We start from the raw sequence: 9,305 nt of genomic DNA, 5'->3' as shown, positions 1-9,305 counted from the left end.
GAGAGTGCCGTCTGGCCAGACTAATAAAGGTCTGTTTTACTTTCCAACTTGTCTGGTGCGTTCCTTCCTGGGTGTTCTTCGCTACAGTCAGCTCCTCGGAGCGTTTGGTAAGGCCCTCGGTCTTACAATATGGTGAAATGAATAGATCTATTTTTGAAAGATCTTAATTGGCTTTATTTTCAAGTTTAGATTTAGGCAACACTTCATAAGATAAAGGTTGAAGAATGCAAAACAAAGAACAAAAAACAGATTAGTTGTTTCCAAGTAACTTTTCTTATAAAGTTGGGATAAGAAGGTAGGAAAATAACATCAGGGGGACTGGGGATTTAGCTCAGTGGTTCCAAAGCCTGCCTCACAAGCACAAGGATCCAAGTTCGATCCCCGGTACCAAAAAAAAAAAAAAAAAAAAAAAGAAAAAGAAAAAAAGAAAAATAATATCAGGTTACTTTAGGTAATTTTATTTGCATGAGGATTAAAACAGAGGCTACTTCATGCCAATTCCAAACTATCCAGTTTTGGAAATTTGGCTGTTACCACCTTTCTTTCTCCTGGTGTCTTGGAGATCAGATAAACAGCTTTGTTTTATTTTTTATTTTTGGGTGACATATGACTTTGACGTAAGTGACTTCATTTTGATTTTTTGGTGTCATTTGTTTTTAAAAATTTCATTTAGTTTTTTAGTACATGCTTGTAGTACATAATGTTTACTTTTCTTGTGGGAAGTTGGTACATGTACGTAACGCATCTTAATTCCTTTTTTTCAGAAGAGATGCTTTTAAAGTAAAAATAAGTGTGAAGGAATTTGAATAGAAATTTCCCAATATACTCTGACAATGCATGTGTGGTATGTATGTATGTATGTTTGCAGTTCTGCAGATCAAACAAGCCTAGTGTATATCTAGATGTTACAATATATCTCTAGATGTTGCCCCCAAACCTCATGTGTGCACAGGCAGAGTTTTCAGGAGCTCATTGGATCATGGGGGGATGATCAATGGATTAATCCACTGATGAGATTATAGCTAAAGGAGATATTGGGAGGTGAGGCCTGGTCAGAGGAGTGGGTCCCTGGGAGCATGGCCTGGAAGTGCTTATTTCCCCTGGCTCACCTACTCAGGCGGAATGGAGTACTTCAAATGCGGGCCAACCTCTTCCTTCTTCCCATCCATTCCATCTTGGGTGGAAGCCTGTTGGATGGTGCCACTCACATTGGGGTGGGTCTTGCTCAGTTTGCTGACCCACTTACCAATCGTTTCTGAACAGTCCCACAGAATCACCTAGAAGTGTGTCTTACTATTTGATAGGCATTTCTAACCCAATCAAATTGACAATCATGATTAACTGTCACTATCCACCCCTTGTCCACTTGACAACCAAACTCAACTTCTTAAATCATATTTAATATCCAAATGAAGACAACAGCAAGTTCATTATTCTGCCTAAATCTTTTCTTTTCTTTGTTTTGTTGTTTTGGTACCAGGGATCGAACTTGGGACCTTGCACTTTTGAGGCAGGTGGTGGGACCACTGAGCTAAATCCCTGGCCCTTGACCTCTTTTCTTTATAAATTACCCAGCCTCAGGTATTTTATATAGTAATGCAAAAGAGATGGTAACTGTCCTCAGTCTTGCTGGTTGCAGACATGACTGTTAGAATAATCAAAGGATTAAATGTAACAAAATGTGGGAAGAACACGCTGGGTGCTGAAACTGGTATCTGAAACCGACTTGAGTGATAGTAAATAGTAGACGTAACTGAGGTATAACATTCTGAGGTTTGAAACACCAGTGGCCTGAGTGTTGCTGGGTTGGGGTGCATGGCTGAAAAGACTTGGTCATGGAAGGGGCTTTGAACACAGCATGCAGATGCCCTGTGGTGGCTCAGAACTAATGTGCCCTGAGCTTCTTAAACAGAGACTGGGATCAGAAGGCAGGGAGAGGGCCGGGAATTTAGCTCGGTGGTTCTGGTGCCTGCCTCACAAGCACAAGGTCCCAAGTTCGATCCCCGGTACCAAAAAAAAAAAAAAAAAAAAAAGCCTGGGAGTGAGTGCTCTACCAACCTGGGCTCACACACCTTTCCAAGAGCTCCTCGGTCATCCTGGCAGCCCACCTGGGATGTAGGCTGAGGTGGACTGATGGTCAGAAGCACATTGGAGAAGCAGCCAGGTTTAGAAAGGGGCAGAGACCCTGTGTTCAGAAGACTATGGCTGTTTCTGCCTGCAGAAAGGGCAGCCTTGAGGATAGTCATTCACCACCTGCGGATTGTAGCAGGGATGCTCTGATGCCTCAGGCATGACTTACCTCTCTCTGTGGCCTGAGAGCAGAACCAGGACCTGGACAGAGACAGTGACCTTAACATCTGCAAAGACTCCCACGCACGGTGCCTCTTTCAAGCAATGAATACCACTTCTTCACAAGAGGTATTTACGGAGTCTTTTAGGATATCTCAGAGTCAGGGTTTTGCGAAGAAGGTTGGATCTGTGCTATATTATTAGGCCCTTTGAGAGGCAGTATTTTCATCTCACAAAAGGACCTGACTGCCTGTAATCCTAGCACTCAGGAGGCTGAGGCAGGAGGATCACTGAGTTTGAGGCTAGCCTGGACAACATAGTGAGTTCAAGGCCATCCTGAACTACAGAGGAAGACTCTGCCTCAAGGAAGAAAAAAAAAGATATCATAAGACATGAAATAGGCAAATGGCCTTCCTTTCAGAATTCTTATCTGAATTTCTGGGAATTCTGAAAAATGTTTTCACTGAAATTTCTTCGGGATCCTTGCCCTGAGCATTTTCTGTGCCAGGGTCTGGGCTGGGACCAAAAAAGAAGCAGTTAACTTTATGGTTAAGTCTACAACCCACCATAACTTATATAGCATAAAGCATGAGTCATGAACTCATTTTTCCATGTGCATAAGATAGTTTTATTGAATCACCATTTGTGAACATTTTTATGCTTTTCTTGGGTACCAATATACAAATACATGGAGTCAAATTTCTTTTCATGTCCTCTCCCTCTTCCTCTTGTTTTGTTTTTCTCCTTAATCTCCATCCACTTTCCCTTTATCACGTTTGGTGCAATTTCTTAACACAATATTAGGAAGTGCTGATCTTTTTTTTGTTGTGTGTGTGTGTGTGTGTGTTAAGAAATATTAGTTTATTTAACCAGTTTTCACAGCTGAATATTTGTTCTATAAAACCTTTACAGATTGTACAGTTTATATATAGTTCAAACTACTGAACGAAAAAGTAGGTCCCACAGATGCAAAAATACTGTACCAATCGATCCAAGGTAAAGGCAGATTTACACACTATACAGCTCTCCGTGTGGCCGGGGAGTTGGTCAGTTCTAAGTATAAATTTCAAAACTGTACAAAAATAAGGTTTTGATTTTATGGCATTCTTCATACATTCAATATGATTGCAAACCCAGAACCCCAGCCACTCACAGGCTTCTGCAGTCGGGAATCAGCCCCCCTCCTGCAGGGGGCGCCCCATCCCACGGGGTGCTCTCAGACCCGTGCCGTGCATAGTACGTGGCGTGCAGGAAGAGTGAGGACCGAGAGCAGTTTAAGTGTCGACTAAAGGTAGTTCTTTTTGTTTGGAAAGGACTTTCTGTATTTAATAGTGTGTCAGAAGAATTTTAACTTAGTAAATAAAATATATTCTAAGTGAACCTAAAAATTACACTTTATAAACACAAAAATACTTTTATTGGGTGTAATACATCAATCATGTCTGCAGATAGAAACCCAAAACTGTATATAAAGTAGTATTTCTCACCCAGCAACAAGAAGCACTTAAGGGAGTTATTTTCCAAAAAGGTCAGAAAAACTACTTAAAGCCCACTAGGACTACCTTGTAACTTAGATATTCATTTTTAACCTAGTGAGCGACTCACTAATACTGCAAAACAGGCTTTCTTCTAGAGACAGTGGTTTCCTCATGTTAACTGGGTAAGAAGTGGATATACCAGGAAAGAAGGGGGAACCCAAAGGTGCTTTGGAATGAACCCTAAGTGCCTGAGTCTGTCCCAGGAAACACTTTTCCTAGAAGCTGAGTTTTGCTTCTAATTTAGAATTCTGCCTCTTGGAAGTATCTGCGCCTGGCTCCTTGGAGGCAAAGGAAACATCCCAGATCTTTGTATCTCTATGCGGGGCACAGAAGGTGAGGCTGGCTTTTAGGAGGGAAAAATGAGGAAAACAAACACTCCAGACTTTCCTGTCACTCAAAGAACAAAACACAATTCTCTTTTATACAGTACCAGCCAAAGGAAACAAAGAGCGAGTTTCCGAGAGCAGTCTAGTGCTCACCACTCCGCTTTTACACTTGTGTGTGGATAAGTATAAAATAATGCTGTTTGGACAAAAGAGCTTTGTGGTTATTTATCTTAAAGGTAGAGGACTGAAAAGCTCCTCGGAAGTAGCTTGGCTGTCTCCAGTCCTGCTTCCAAGGATGAGCTACGGGTGAGCGTGTTTCAGACCGTGAGGAGGGACCGTGGCAACTGCAGCCGCCGACGTCCCGCTCAGGCCAGCTCTAGTGTCCCCGACGCGTGGCCGCCGATCAGAACTCGATTTCCCTCTGCCAGTACTTCAACATGGAGTCCATGCCCTGCGCTGAGCCCCAGATCTTCTTTAGCACCTCGCACTCCCTCTCGTTGGCCTGTTCCAGCTCCAGCTTCATGTTACATCGCACGAGGGCCTTGGACTCCTCCAGCAGAACGGGATTACACGAGGCGAGCTTCTTGATGCGAACCATGACGTCCTGGGTGAAGGTCCCCGGCCAGAACACCTGGGACACCAGGCCCTTGCCGCACGCCTCCTGTGCTGTCAGCTTCCGCCCGCTGAGCAACATCTCATTTGCAGATGCCCCTCCCATAATCTTGGGAAACATAACGGTAGAGCAGCCATCTGGACTCTGTCCGAAGGTAGCATAGGGTGTTTGAAACCAAGCCTTTTCAGTAGCCCAAACCACATCACAAAGAGGCAATATGGATGCTCCTAGTCCAATGGCTGGGCCATTTACTGCTACAATAATAGGCTTCTTAAACTGAATGAAAGTATTCACGAAGTTTCTGATCGCCTCGGCCATTTTCGTGCTTTCTCTTTTCTGGTCATCTGTGAGACGCCGTATGAAGTAAATAAAGTCGAGACCACTGCAGAAGACGCTGCCGATTGCGCCGAGCAGCACCAGCTTGCTGTCATCGGCCGCGGCCGTGTTCAGAGCACTCTGGACTTCTTTCATGACCTCTGGATTTAGTGAGTTATTCTCTGATGATTTTGTGGACAACAAGATGTGGGTGAAGCCATCGTGCTTCCAGACGACAATATCTCTGTATCTGTAGGCACTCTCTGTTTGGCTCACAGTGAAACGCACCCGCTTGTCACAAGGCTTGTCTCTTCTTTTGTCAATAAATTTCCTTTTCCCGGCTGTGACTCCTGTAACAGACGTCTGTATGCTGGTTGTTCCATTGGCTGTGAGCGCATCCATGAACGGAGACGTACCTTTTCCGTTGACGGCCAAGCCTGTGGCCATGGCTGCGGTCACGGGGCCCGGCGCCTGAGGCACCAGCGGGTGTAGCGGGGGCCTGCTCCCCATCCTGGCCCGCTCCGCCCCAGGGCCCAACAGAGCTCCCACGGGCTTCTCTGCCGCCACTTCTGGCGCCCCCGAGTCCTCGGGACCCTGCTCGACGGGGTCCAGCTTCCCAGGGCCCTCGCTCGGAAAGCTGTCCACAGCGGTCCTGCTCTTAGTGGGGCTCTTGAGCACGAGGATCTGGATCCCCGACTTTGCGAGGTCCATGCTCTTCGGGCTGGGCGGGGCGGATGCTGTGCTTCTCCTGAGCTTCTGGCTGGCTGCGAGCAGCGCACTGCTCCTGGACTCGGGGTCCCTGCCCATCACCGGTGCCTTCGGGGCGGACTTGGAGAAGCCGCTGCTGCTGGAGCTGGAAATCTGCTTCCAGGCGTTGCCGGGAGAGGCCCTGCTGGCCCTCGGGACGGCGCTCTCGCTCTGCCGCTCGCTGTGGCGCCCGTTGAAGTCATGGAGGCACTCCTCGCAGTTGACCAGGTGCTGCTCGGGCTCCCACGTGTCGTCCTCGCTGTCATAGCCTTTCCAGCGCAGCAGGTACTCGGTCTTCCCTTTTTTGTTTTTCCTTTTGTCAACAATCCTTTCGACCTCGTACAGCTCCTCGGAGGCCATGGCGGCGGCGGGCGCGCGCGGGGCCGCACTTTGTTTCAGTTGGTCGTGCGTGGCCGGCGCTTCCTGCTCACGCCGGGCGCGGGCGCGGTGCACCCGGGCGCCTCTCGCGCTCCGCCGCTACTCCGGCAGTTTTCTGTCCTCTCTGTGCCCTTCCGTATGCTAGGCAGTGACAGCTGTCTTGCCCACCAGGGTCTCTTCTGCAACCCCACTGAGCCTGGCATGAAGCAGCCTCGTTTTGCAGAAGGATAGACTGACACACAAGTGAGAAGAGCGCCTCAAATTCGCCTACTGATGATGTGGGGAACTGCAGTCATATATATATTGGTACCAGGGATGGAACTCTGGTCCTTCCACTTGCGAGACAGGCACTGGAACCGCTGAGCTAAATCCCCAGCCCAGTCTCCAAGATTTTAAAGCCCAGGTTCTTAGTTCAGCCTGCAAAGACTGGACCCCTCCTGGGTCATTTCCCATGGGCTGGGTGGGTGGGTTGACCGTCGGGCAGCTGCAGGCCCCAATCTGTAGCCAGCCATTGGCTTGGGGCTGGGACCGCTGCGGGGAAGTTAGGAGCTTCTGGCTCCCTTGGTGGCCTGCGTGACTGGGAAGAATGATGAGTGTGCTGAGTTCAGAGGGGTGCAGTGCCAGAACGGGGCATCCTCCGCTTCTGCCCCTCCTGTCCTGCTAACTGAGCAGAGCTTTCTTCTCCCCGCCCCCCGCCCCCCGCCAGTGCTCACCTCCCCTTCGTTCCCCAGCAAGGCCGGGAGGGGGCAGCTTACACACCACTGCCTCGTGACAGCGTGACTGCCTGACACTTGCCTGTGCCCTAGCATCTGTGTGGCACATGCCTGGGAGTGCATTTCAGTGTCTGGGGCCCTGGGGTATGAAGACTGCTGCATCCCCAGGGGTTCTGCTTCTTCCTTGTGTTCTCGTGCCCGTGAGCACATGCTTTGTTCCTTCCCATCAAACCCTGCAGGACGTTGGGGATGGTATTTTTTGGTGACTCAGACAGTGGCAGTTGAGTATCAGCCATGCCAGTTTTAGAGCAAGCACTGTGTGTGGCTGACCTTATTTAAAATGCAGAAGGAGCAGCTGCTGTCAGGACAGTGTCAGGTAAAGAAGCCAAAGATGCTTTGCAGCCCAGGCTCTCACGATCGGAGTGGGCTTGGGGTGCAGATCTGCGGGTGCTGCACACTGGCCCGTGAGATGGGGCTTCCCAGGAACAGGACAGGATCAGCTCTGTTTGCAGATGCAGGAAACCAAACCAAGGGAGAAGCAGATTACAGGGCATAGGCAGCAACAGAGATGGCATTTGGCAAAGGGTTGGGGGCATCTGTACCAGGGCCAGGACATGGGGCTGGTGCACAAGGTGGACTTGGAAGGACAGAAACTGTCTAATCATAGGAGGTCTAGGCACTGGGGGGCCACTGAAGGTTGTGGAGCAGGGGAGTGATGTGATCATGGCAAGCTTTAGGGGACTGGATGGGCAGAGGTGTGCAGCAAGGCCTGAGGAGCCAGGTGCTGGGCACCGTGATGTAGATCTGTTATTTACAGAGCTGCCACACTTTGAAGCTGCATTCTCTTGTGGTTTTTTGGTTTTGTTTTTGTTTTTTGGTACTGGGGATTAGAACTTGGGTCCTTGTGTTTTCAAGGCAGGCAGTGGAACCACTGAGCTAAATCCCCAGCCCCGAAGCTGCATTCTCTTGAACTCACTGTGTAACTCCTGCTGGCCTCAGACTTTCAGCAATCCTCCTGCCTCAGCCTCCTGAGTGCTGGGATTCCAGGTACGTGTCAACATACTCAGCTCATAAGGGATTCACTTTAACCCTTTCCCTTGCACAAACATTCTTTCCCCCAACCTCAACTTCACTCCCCACAATAGTCACTGACCTTTGGCTCCAGGACACCTTCACTGAGTTCACTCCAATCCAAATCAGATTTTCCACTTTCTGCCTCCACTTTCTATGAATGCAGCCAGCATGTTACCTGTTCAGTTAGTTTCCCTCCTGACAAAAATCAAAGTAGCCAATTGCTATTGGCCCTGGACCAGACAAACTAAAAGTCAGCCCTAGCCCCTGCCCAATGGTTTCCCATGTTGACAACCTCTGGTCCTGACTAAGAACAAATACAATTCACTGCTCTGGTGTACAAGACAAAGTCACCTGCTACTGCCCAGGGCTCCCCTTGACTGCCCTGCCATCCACCTGCCTGACAACTTCCTCTCCCCTTCATCCCGTCTCTGCCCTTTCTCTGTTAAACTCACGGAGCTGCAAGATTTAATCAATTCACTGGCTGCTGTTGTGTTACAAAACCGCCGAGGCCTAAACTTGCTCACTGCAAAAAGGTGGGTTCCGTGCCTTCCTCCAGGAAACCTGCTGACATCAGAAGGCCACGAGATCAAGCCACCACCCTACAAAATCAGGCCTTACCCCGGACCTTTCCTGGCTGGCCGACCAGTTCATTTTCTGCTACCCCTTTTAAACACCTTAGTCTTCCGAGTCAGCAGCCTTTCTCAGGTCTTCATCTCAAATAAAGCCTGTCTTTACACACACTCTCTCTCTCTCTCTCTCTCTCTCATTTCTTAAACACAGTCCCCTGACAAGTAGGTGAAAATACTTAAATACTTGTGACTGTAACTGCAAGCTTGGTAACATTCAATGTCCCTGGGATCTGAGAATGAAGGACCAGATAATACTTCACTTTCATGGAATATATAGTTGATGGTTAGTTAACTGATTAAATATTGTGAGACTGAACAACAGTTACTCCATTTTGTAATAGGGCCCCAACTTGTCTGCTTCTGTTACGGATCACCAGGTAGACATCAAGTTCCAGGGATGTGCTTGTTGTTGTGCCAGAAAGGTCTGTTGTGTGCGTAGTGTTCCGTCATGCTTGCCCAACTCCATATCTGAATATGTTATCTTAAGGACAATGTGTAAAAGGTCTGTTTTATCTCTCTCCTCCACTTTTGTATTTCTGCTTGCCAACTTCCCCTGTGAGCCCCTATAAAAACAGCCTTGGACTCTGAGCCAGTTGCCTCTCTAAGCTTGGTGCTTGGAGAGTGCCGTCTGGCCAGACTAATAAAGGTCTGTTTTACTTTCCAACTTGTCTGGTGCGTTCCTT

At 48.3% G+C, this 9,305-nt stretch overlaps 1 pseudogene; it reads right to left on the bottom strand.

The window, feature by feature from the left end:
• Window positions 1–3,119: 3,119 nt before the first annotated feature.
• On the bottom strand, window positions 3,120–6,477 carry LOC147821178 (chromodomain Y-like protein pseudogene; annotated as a pseudogene).
• Between the last annotated feature and the right edge of the window lie 2,828 nt (window positions 6,478–9,305).

The sequence above is a fragment of the Heterocephalus glaber genome, unplaced genomic scaffold, assembly GCF_053883595.1.
Source record: "Heterocephalus glaber isolate CG9 unplaced genomic scaffold, H.glaber_assembly_v1.0 deba00001760, whole genome shotgun sequence".
NCBI classification, from domain to species: domain Eukaryota; kingdom Metazoa; phylum Chordata; class Mammalia; order Rodentia; family Bathyergidae; genus Heterocephalus; species Heterocephalus glaber.
Note: the sequence above shows the minus strand (reverse complement) of the source record. Positions and strands in the feature narration are given on the sequence as shown.